Below are 11,884 nucleotides of genomic sequence, written 5' to 3' on the forward strand. Positions count from 1 at the left end.
AGTTCATCTGTGCTACATCCGGGCAGCTAGGGCTGGAGGATCCACTTCCAAGATGGCTTCCTCACTACACGTCTGACACCTCAATGCTCCTTGACTTCTGTCTCTCTCCACTTGGTGTCTCAACCTCCAACACCTTTCCACATGTCTGAGGGCTCTCACAGCACTGTGGTCTCAGGATAGGTGCTTTTATTACATGTTGCCTGATTTCCAAGAGGCAGGAAGCAGAAGCTGCTGGGTCAGTTAAGGGCTACGCCTGGAAATGGCACAGCATCACTTCTGCCATGTCCTACTGGTCAAAGCAGAAACAGGGCCTGTCCAGATTCGAGGGAATGGAGAAACAGAATGTATCTTTTTTTTTTTTTTGGCTGCATTGGGTCTTCACTGCTGCTGTGTGCAGGCTTTCTCTAGTTGCGGCGAGCAGGGGCTACTCTTGGTTGTGGTGTGTGCGCTTCTCATTGCGGTGGCTTCTCTTGTTGTGGAGCACAGGCTCTAGGAGCACGGGCTTCAGTAGTTGCGGCATGTGGGCCCTAGAGCTCACGGGCTTCAGTAGTTGCGGTGCATGGGCTCAGTAGTTGCAATGCATGGGCTCTAGGGCGCATGGGTTTCAGTAGTTGTGGCTCGCGGGCTCTAGAGTGCAGGCTCAGTAGTTGTGGTGCATGGGCTCAGTTGCTTCGCAGCATGTGGGATCTTCCTAGACCAGGGATTGAACCCCTGTCCCCTGCATTGGCAGGTGGATTCTTAACCACTGTGCCACCGGGAAGTCCCCAGACTGCATCTCTTGATGGGAGAATGGCAAAGTCACATTGCAGAAGAGCACGTGGAGTGCGAGATAATGTTGCAGCCATCTCTGGGGGACTCTGCCATATCTCCCTTGGCATTTGTCATCCCTAGCAAGGTATCCCCTAGTTCCGCCACACCAGGATTAAAAGTAACAGATTAATAAAGCACCTACTGAGACTCTGACCACTCTCAGACATTATTATCAGAGCTTGGTGCTTTCCAGAAGCCAAAGAAGCACCTACAGATCAGATTCAGGTTCCTAGAAAACTCCAGTTTGGATCATTGACATTTGGAAGAAAATGTGGTACCCCAGGCCTCTCCACATATAAGCACATGTCTAGGAGTACCTCCAACACAGAAACCAGCCTGATACAATGAAAAATGTGATATCAAAGGCCACATTTTGGTCTTGCTCCACACATTTAACATGTGTGTCATCTTGGATTAATTATACAACCTCTCTGGGTCTCAGTTTCCTCATCTGGACAATGGGGGATTTATACCTCTACTAGTTTACCTTTCCACAGTTGTTGAGGTTACCAAATGAAATAATGTATATAACATGCTTTTTTAGTTACGAAGCACTATGTGAATGTCAATTATTAAATCAGAAAGGTAATAGAGGCAGATGCTGGCTTTGCCTCTTCATGGATATGTGACTGTTAAGCAAGTTTACTTTAACATTCTGTGCCTCCATTTCATCTTCAAAGTCTGGTTTGGCATGCCAGATTTTTAAAACATATCACAAATTAGCAGTTAAATGAAAAAATGCCAAACCATGCACCAAGAGAAAATTAATGTATGTTGTAGGCACCATAGGGTAGACTTATTGGTGTGGTTTTTCATTTAAAATATTAAGCCACACATGGGATGGCTAATGGAGTAAAATATATCTCCCATACAGTGGCTTAGAGAGGGCTCTGGAACCAGACTTCTGGATTTAGATCCTGACCTCAGCTTTGAACAACTGCGTGATCTAGTGCAGAATACCTAACTTCTGCCCTCTATTTCCTCATCTATAAAATGAAAATAATATCACCTACCTCATAGGGTTCTTGTAAAGATTAAATGACTCACTGCTCTGAAAACAGTATGTAAAAATACAGTAAGTATAAGTAAATGCTAGCTATTAGTATTCATCTCAGTCTTTTTATGTCTGCTATACATCTGTTATATATAAAAAAAGTAGGGCTTCCCTGGTGGCACAGTGGTTGAGAGTCCGCCTGCTGATGCAGGGGACACGGGTTCGTGCCCCGGTCTGGGAAGATCCCACATGCCGCGGAGCGACTGGGCCCGGGAGCCATGGCCGCTGAGCCTGCGCATCCGGAGCCCGTGCTCTGCAGCGGGAGAGGCCACAACAGTGAGAGGCCCGCATACTGCAAAAAAAAAAGTAGGAGGTATCCCCACCCAAAGTTCAGTTCCAGTGTCAAGACTACGATGCCACACATCAAGAGGGTATGAACAGGTTTATTGCTCACATAATTGAGGTCTTCGTAGGGGGACAGCACATGGTAGGGCTCTTAATCAGGTCCAAAATTACTTGAGAGAACAAGGAAAGGAAACAAGTCTGGGTTTTTATCATGTTTAGAGAGGGGTGGGGCAGCCTAGGATGTGTATTCCCATATGGGAAAAGGGACAGTCTCCCACCAGCACCAAACGAGTATGCACTTTCTTATCAACTTGCCCAGATGTCTGGCATAAAGGGAAGAGGGACAGGTAAGGCTAAAAAGCTGTCAGAAGTTAAACAGTATCAAAATATGGCTAGGTTTCTCATTATAACATCATAAAGGTTCTTTACACTTCTTATTAACATACAACTAAGCCCATGGAAAAGATTTTGTTAGTGGTCACCTTTGTAAACTCTATTACTAGTTTTAATAGTTTTTCAGCTAATAGTCATGGGTTTTTAGAACAATTACTCTAACTGTAAATAATAAGAATTTTCTATTTTCCCTTTCTAAAATTTATATCTTCTATTTATTTTTCTTGTCTTAATGCATTTTCTAGAATATACAGAATTAAACATAATGGTGACAGTAGTCATTCCTACCTTGTTCCTTTAGTATTTTACATTAAGAATGATCTTAGCCCACAGCAAACAGACAAAAAAAAAGAAATAAAAGAAATTCAAATTGGAAAAGAAGTAAAACTGTCACTGTTTGCAGATGACATGATACTATATATAGAAAATCGTAAAAACACTACAAAATAATTAGAGCTAAAAAATTAATTCAGTAAAATTCAGGTTACAAAGTTAATACACAGAATACACTGTTGCATTTCTATATGCTAATAAACTATCAGAAAGGGAAACTAAGAAAACAATCCCATTTACAACTGCATCAAAAATAATAAAATACCTGGAAATGAATCTAACCAAAGACATTGATGAAAGAAACTGAAGACAACACAAACAAATAGAAAAATATACCATGCTCATGGACTGGAAGAATTAAAATTGTTAAAATGACCATACTACCCAAGGCAATCTACAGATTTGATGCAATCCCTATCAAAATTCTAAAGGCACTTTTCACAGAACTAGAGCAAATAATTCTAAACTTTGTATGAAAACACAAAAGACCCGAAATAGCCAAAGCAATCTGGGGAAAGAAGAACAAAGCTGGAGTTATCACAATCTCCGATTTCAAACTATGCTACAAAACTGCAGTAATCAAAACAATATGATATTGGCACAAAACCAGACATGTAAATCAATGGAACAGAACAGAGAGCCCAGAAATAAACCCACGTTTATATGGTCAATTAACCTACAACAAAGGAGGCAAGAATATACAATGGGGAAAAGACGGCCTCTTTAGTAACTGGGATTAGGAAAACTGGACAGCTGCATGCAAAAGAATCAAACTGGACTATTTTCTCACACCATATACAGAAATAAACTCAAAATGGATTAAATACTTAAATGTAAGACCTGATCATAAAACTTCTAGAAGCAAACAGGCGGACTTCCCTGGTGGCACAGTGGTTAAGAACCCGCCTGCCAATGCAGGGGACATGGGTTCAATCCCTGCTTCAGGAAGATCTCACATGCCACAGAGCAACTAAGCCCATGCCCCACAACTACTGAGCCTGCGCTCTAGAGCCTGAAAGCCACAACTACTGAGCCCACACACCACAACTACTGAAGCCCACGTGCCCTAGAGCACATGCACAGCAACTACTGAGCCCACGCGCCACAACTACTGAAGCCTGTGTGCTCTAGGGCCCGCATGCTGCAACTACTGAGCCCGCGTGCTGCAACTACTGAAGCCTGCACGCCTAGAGCCCATGCTCCACAACAAGAGAAGCCACTGCAATGAGAAGCCTGTGCACCACAATGAAGAGTAGCCCCTGCCCGCTGCAACTAGAGAAAGACTGTGCGCAGCAACAAAGACCCAACGCAGCCAAAAAATTTTTGAATTTAAAAACTAATAGGCCATACACTCTTGGACATTGGTCTTAGCAATATCTTTTTGGACCTGTCTCTTCAGGCAAGGGAAACAAAAGCAAACATAAACATGGGACTACATCAAACTAAAAAGCTTTGTGCAGTGAAGAAAACTATCAACACAACAAAAAGACGACCTATCAAATGGGAGAAAATATTTGAAATGATGTGACCAATGAAGGGTTAATATCCAAAATATATAAACAGCTCAAACAACTCAATATCTAAAAAGCAACTGACACAATTAAAAAGTGGGCAGAAGAGACTTCCCTGGTGGTCCAGTGGTTAAGACTCCGCATTCTCAATGCAGGGGACACAGGTTCAATCCCTGGTTGGGGAACTAAGGTCCCACATGCCTCACAGATTGATCAAAAAATTACAAATTAAAAACTAGTTTTTTTTAATGGGCAGAAGACTTGAATAGACATTTTTCCAAAGAAGACATACAGATGGCCAACATCACTAATCTTCAGAGAAATGAGAATCAAAACCACAATGAGATATCACTGCACACCTGTCAGAATGGGTATCATCAAAAATTCCACAAATAAATGTTGACAAGGATGTGGAGAATAGGGAACCCTCATACACTGTTGGTGGGAATGTAAACTGGTGCAGTCACTGTGGAAAACAGTACAGAGGTTCCTCAAAAAATAAAAAATAGAACTACCATATGATCCAGCAATTCCATTTCTGGGTATTTATTCAAAGAAAACAAAAACACCAGTCTGAAAAGATATATACACCCCAATGTTCACATCAGCATTATTTACATTACCCATGGAAGCAACCGAAGTGTCCATCAACAAATGAATGGATAAAGAAGATGTGAGATATATATATATAGATAGATAGATAGATAGATAGATAGATAGATAGATATCACAATGGAATACTACTCAGCCAGAAAAAATAATAAAATTTTGCCATCTGCAACAACATGGATAGACCTAGAGGATATTATGCTAAGTGAACTAAGTCAGACAGAGAAAGACAATTACTGTATGTTATCACTTATATTTAGAATCGAAAAAAGAAAACAAACAAGTGAAAATAACAAAAAAGTAACAGACTCACAGACATAGGGAACAAACTAGTGGTTACCAGTGGGGAGAGGGAATGGAGGAGGGGCAACATAGGGGTAGTGAATTAAGAGGTAGAAACTATTATGTATAAAATAAGCTACAAGGATATATTTTACAATACAGGGAATATACCCAATATTTTATAATAACTCGAAATGGAGTATAATCTGTAAAAATTTTGAATCACTATGTTGTACACCGGAAACTAATATAATATTTTAAATGAACTATACCTCAATTTAAAAAAAAAGAACGGCAAAAGGTATTTATGTAAAAGTAAAATTTTATGATAATAAATAAAACAGATGTTAGAGGTGTCTGACAATTCTTAGGAGTGAAATGGCTGAAAAGAAGTTCAGAAGCCAAGCTCAGACCATCATATATCCATGCATTCATGCACAGAGTAGCGTATGAACCTGAACATTTTAAAGTCATCCTGTGGATATCAGCACACTTAATGGAACTGAAATCATGATTATGGCAAGGAAAGTCCATGCCTTATCCACAGGAAATAGAGGAAGGATGGAAGATAACGACACCAACCAAGAAATAATTCATCTCTTGGAAATACATGAAACTGACAGAGAAGACTGATAAAAAATTTCAGGGTGAGGATAAATTAGACAGACATAGATATGATATTTTGATGGAGAATTTGGAATATTGGAAAATTCTTAAAAGGAATAATTATACAAAGAGAGATCCAACAGAGTAAGGTTATTTAATTATAATAACTTTGAAACAATAACTTTGAAGTAAACTAAAATTTTGTATTAATTAATTAATAAGTAAGCCACGAAGATTTATAGCATAAGGAATATGGTCAATAATATTATAATAACTTTGTACACAGATGGTTACTAGACTTATCATGGTGATCATTCCATAATGTACGCAAATGTCAAATCACTATGTAGTACACCTGAAACTAACATAATATTGTACATCAATTATTTTTTATATTTAAATATCTCAATTTTTAAATTAATTTAAATAAATGGGGGAAAAAAGAATGATCTTAGCTATTAGTTTGAGATTGACTTTTTCTACCATATTAAGAAAATCTCCATCCATTCTTTTAGTTTATTAATGGACACTATCAGAAATAAATATTAATTTGTATTGAGTATCTTTGTGAAATATATTATAATGGACTTACATTTTAACAATTTGTTATGATCTTGAATACAGTGTTTTCCCTAAATGAATGGAATGTTTCTTCATTCAAGTGAATATTATTGGACATAGAATATAGGAAACTTGGACTTAAATCTTAGCTCATTTTACACACTAGATCCAAAATTTAAGACCTTAGTGTATTATTCACTAGGACAAATATTGAGGAGAATTTTCTTTGTACCATATTTCAGGTGAGGGGAGAGCTAAAGGAGCTATTTATTTTAGATCCTCGTATAATCTACTGTGGGATCCAAATGAACGTTTTCAATTTTTCATTTCTAATTATTCTAGGACTCACTTGAAAGATGTTCATTCAGATTTTTACAACCCGCATAAAAGTCTTCTAAAAATTTTACTCCTTCTCAGCCCACAGTTTTTTAAAAGCTACCAGCAATTTGCCTTATCTTTCTTGTTTAACGTAAAAGAAGCCACTCCAGCCGACATAAATGTCATGAAAGTGAACCAAGGATTGGTATCATTTCCTGAAGTTGAAGTCCATAGTATATGGCAGATTTTCATCAGGAAGTTTGCTGAAAAGTATGCTTTCTGAAATAATAGGGGCAGCTCTCCAGAAGCACCCTGCATATTCCCATATTCCGTCAGCCCCTCCCCTACCTCCTTCCCATGGTCTTTAATTCCTCTAGCGATTCCTCAACTCCTCTGGAATGTGAAGAGGCTGGGAAGGCAGCCTCTCCCTAGGAATAAAACCTTTGGATAATTGTGGTTACTTGAAAATGCTTGTAAGGCCTTCAGTGGTTTTGTGATGGTTAATTCCATGTGTCACCTCGACTGAGCTAAGAGATGACCAGATAGCTGATAAAACATTATTTCTGGGTGTGTCTGGGAGGGTGTTTCCAGAAGTTATTAGCATTTGATTTGGTAGACTAAGCAAAGAAGATCCTCTCACCACTGTGAGTGGGTATCATCCAGTCCACTGAGGGTCTGAATAGAACAAAAAGGCAGAGAAAGGGTGAACTGGCTCCCTTGGCTTCAGCTGGGGCATTCATCTGCTCCTGCCCTCAGACACTTGCTCCCCTGGTTCTCAGTCCACAGGGTTTGGACTGGAACTATACTGCCTTCCCCGGGGCCTCCAATTTACAGAGGGCAGATCATGGGACCTCTCAGCCTCCATAATCATGTAAGACAATCCTTCATAATAAATTTCTTTCAATGTATCTATAGATATAGATAGATAGATAGAGAGAGAGAGAGAGAGACAGAAAGAGAGAGAGAGGGAGACAGAAAGAGAGAGAGAGAGAGGTATAGATATCCTATTGGTTCTGTTTCTCTGGAGAACCCTGACTACATACAAGGTTCTAGTGCAAAAATATCTGGCCACCCAGACTGAAGAATAAACTTAAATAGGGGCCAGTCAAGGCAATCAAATTCAGTTTCTTACTTTGCAGTTCACTTGCCAAGGAGGTTTAGAATAATCTTGCACCTGCCTAAGTATCTTCTTTTTTCCACATTAAAAATACGGGTAAATCTTAAATTGTTTTTTAAAGACATTCTCAATAATAATAAGACAAATTAAAGTGTGTATAAAACTGAACCTTCTGATGCTCAGACAGAAGTAGGGAAAACAACGTCATTAAGGGGTGGTTTTGGTTCAGAGGACCTGACTCCTATTTTTTTTTTTTTAAATAAATTTATTTATTTATTTTTGCCTGTGTTGGGTCTTCATTTCTGTGCGAGGGCTTTCTCTAGTTGTGGCAAGCGGGGGCCACTCTTCATCGTGGTGCACAAGCCTCTCACTGTGGCGGCCTCTCTTGTTGCAGAGCACAGGCTCCAGACATGCAGGCTCAGTGATTGTGGCTCACGGGCCCAGTTGCTCCGCGGCATGTGGGATCTTCCCAGACCAGGGCTCGAACCCATATCCCCTGCACTGGCAGGCAGATTCTCAACCACTGCGCCACCAGGGAAGCCCCTGACTCCTATTTTTTAATACACATGGAGAGTATAGGGACAAAACCCCTAAACTCGCCTCTAGGACTGACCTATGGTTGGCCTCCAAGAATTCTAAGAAGGAGTAAATATTTTCTTCCTGTAGAAAGTTAAAAGTGATAGACCACCACACACACAGAGAGGGTGAGAATCATTGGCCCCAGTGACCACACCATAAAAAGGGCAGGCATGTCACTGACCTCAGTCTCAGGCTTCATATGGTACTCCCACTAGGTCCAGGTTCACAATGTATCAGATTCAAGCCCAGCAGAAAAGTAAGCAAGTTTTGCTATCCACAGTCCCAGGAAAACCCAGGACTCATTGAAAGGCAGCATCACATAAGACCCTAAGCAAAGACTCTGGAGCAACATGCCAGGATACAAATCCCAGCTCTACCACTTCCTAGCTATGGATCCTTGGGAAAGTTATTGGATGTGATAGGCATTTCACTGCTCGTCAAAATCTAGTTATATTGATTTATTCATTATACCAATATTATTCATCACCTGCCCCTCCAAACCCGTTCTCCACCCTTCACCACCCTGAGCTGTGCCTGAAGACGCTGACTCGTACAGCTTACATCAACGGGCACCCTCGCCTTCTGGCTTCTAGTTGCGTTAAGCAGGAGGTGCTAAAGGAAACTAGAGCGTGGAAGGAGTGTGAGATCAGGGTATTTATTCTCCCTGGGGTGTTAGTAGTTGCATTCCCCTATTTTAGGCTGTAGCCCCTGTTGGGTAGCCCTCCTTGATAGCCATGGCTGGCTGAGAGCTCTGACAGATGCGGGTCTCATGCGTTTCTGGTAGCCATTCCCAGTTCAAGCATAGGAGTAGCAACAGTTCTCTACCATTGTAGCCCTGGGGGTGCTTTACCATCCCTTACTTATTTTCTTTAAACCTGCCCACACCTTTTTTTTTTTTTTTTTTTTTTTTTTTTTTTTTTTTTTTTTTTGCGGTACGCGGGCCTCTCACTGCTGTGGCCTCTCCCCTTGCGGAGCACAGGCTCCGGACGCGCAGGCCCAGCGGCCATGGCTCACAGGCCTATCCTCTCCGCGGCATGTGGGATCTTCCCGGACCGGGGCACGAACCCGTGTCCCCCGCATCGGCAGGCGGACTCTCAACCACTGCGCCACCAGGGAAGCCCCCACACCTTTTTTAATCATCTCATTATTAAACTTTTCTTGATTTCCCCATCTGTGCCTTCTGACTATGATTCTTCTCTACTTCCTGTTACATGGGAGGATCGCAGCCAGGGCTCTCCTGCCTTCCTTAGATCAATTCCAAGCTCACAGCAACAACTCCAGCACCAGAGAGCAGCATCTGCATTGTACCTATTAAATAAAGTGCCTGTCTTTGCTGTTCCTCCAAGATTCCCTATACTCTGGTCAGCAGTGGCTGCTCCTCCAGGCTCAGCCAAGCGGCTGATTCAAATAAACCCCAGACGCCAGGATGATGGGAAAACAGCATGTGAAGTAAAACTCTCCAAAAGCCTCAGGCTGGGTGTTATGAGATGGAGATGGGTAGGAGATGGGTCAGAGATGGAGTGAGGGCTAGAAAGAGGCTCAGATTTCCAGCAATGTGGGACACAGAGAATACACAGAGAATGAAAACGAGGCTCAGAGAAGTTGAGCAACTTGCCCAAGGTCACACAGCTAGTAAATGGTGGCACCAGAGTTGGATCACAGACCTGGCTGACTCTAAAGTCATATAGGCTTCATGGCAGGCTGGGATTAAAGGACTCGGAGGACATCTACCAAATGTTCATTGTCAGGGAAATCAACTCTTTTGTAAACCACAGCAGGTACTGTTTTAGTTAGGATGTTTTCAGCAGAAAACCCAGGTACCAAGGCTTAAGCACGGAAGTCTGAGGTGAGGCAGCTGCAGCATGGGTGCACTGCTGGCTCAGTGTCAGGGGTCTGTCTGGGCGCCACTTCTCAGTTCTTCTCGTCTTTGAGGTCAGAAGAAACAGTACCATGCACCAATTCCTCACAGAGCAACATCCAAAGCAAGAAAGAAATCTTCTCCCAATCATGACCCCTATTAGGAGGGAGAAAAACTTCTGAAGTCCCCCAGAAGGCACGCCCTACACCTCGTTGGCCAGTGTTGGGTTTGATGCCCACTCCTGAGCCACTCACTGGCAAATGCGAATGGATTACTAAGATTGACTTGGACTATTCATTCATTCTCTCCCTGTAGCTAGAAAGAGCCCCACTATCCCTGGGGCATATGGCCACCCAGTACCTTAGCAAACTGAGGATCTTTGGCAGGGAAGGGGTGGAGTGCTGATGATGGGCATCCAACAGTGTTACCACATTACTACCTTCATCCAAAGAGGTCCCAGTTACTTGCCTTAATTTTCCTGGAGGGCTTCCCTGGTGGCACAGTGGTTAAGAATCCACCTGTCAATGCAGGGGACATGGGTTCAATCCCTGGTCCGGGAAGATCCCACATGCCGCAGAGCAACTAAGCCGGTGCGCCACAACTACCGAGGCTGCGCTCCAGAGCCCGTGCTCCACAACAAGTGAAGGCACTGCAATGAGAAGCCCTCGCACCTGCAACGAAGAGTAACCCCCGCTCGCTGCAACTAGAGAAAGCCCGCGTGCAGCAATGAAGACCCAACACAGCCAATAAATAAATAAATAAATATTAAAAAAAAAATTTCCTGGACGTTGTGTACCATTGATGTCTGAGATGTGAGTTCTCAGAGAGAACAGAAAAGCTGTCCAATGCATTTGTCACAACCAACAGTGATGAATCAACTATGTAATGAAGCAACAATGAAACTAAATGAAAGGGACAGGAAAACAACTGTAATCAAAGATGAATTCTTTTAAGAAGTTATAGTTAAACAAGCAGAATACAAGCTATTGGAGGGGCCAAGAGGCTCTAAATCCAATAAAGAGCTGAAATTCCCACATAAATCTATGCAGACTCTGTGCCTACGGGACAGGTGTGGCAGAAAAATACTTCTCAAGGTCCACATACTCTGTCTACGTGTGGTCTGCACATTATAAGCCAGATAGAAAATGTGAACATGTGGAAAGCAAGAAAAATATGAAGCTATTTTACATAATAATTATATTCAATTAAATTCAATAAGCACTAAGCATCTATTAAGCCCTTCAATATCTCAAGTAATATGTGAGAGCACCGGGCGTGAATCAGACAAGGTTTCTGCCTTCAAGGAGCTTATGATGAATAAATCACAGGCTTACAGAAAAATTTGCTTTAAGCAAACTGGTTTCCTCAATTGACTTTCAGTGAATTTAATTTGGCTAAAGGACTTTGGGGAAATTGATCTTCAACAAATTGATCTGCTGCCCATGCGAGCAACTAACTTTGGAATGTCGTAAGTGGTATGAAAGGAATACAAATAAGCTGGTTTGGGAGCTGAAAGGTGGAAGGGAAGAATTTCTAAAGGGACAGTTGAAAGGGTCTTGAGGAATGAG

This window comes from Phocoena sinus, chromosome 2, assembly GCF_008692025.1.
Source record: "Phocoena sinus isolate mPhoSin1 chromosome 2, mPhoSin1.pri, whole genome shotgun sequence".
Classification (NCBI taxonomy): domain Eukaryota; kingdom Metazoa; phylum Chordata; class Mammalia; order Artiodactyla; family Phocoenidae; genus Phocoena; species Phocoena sinus.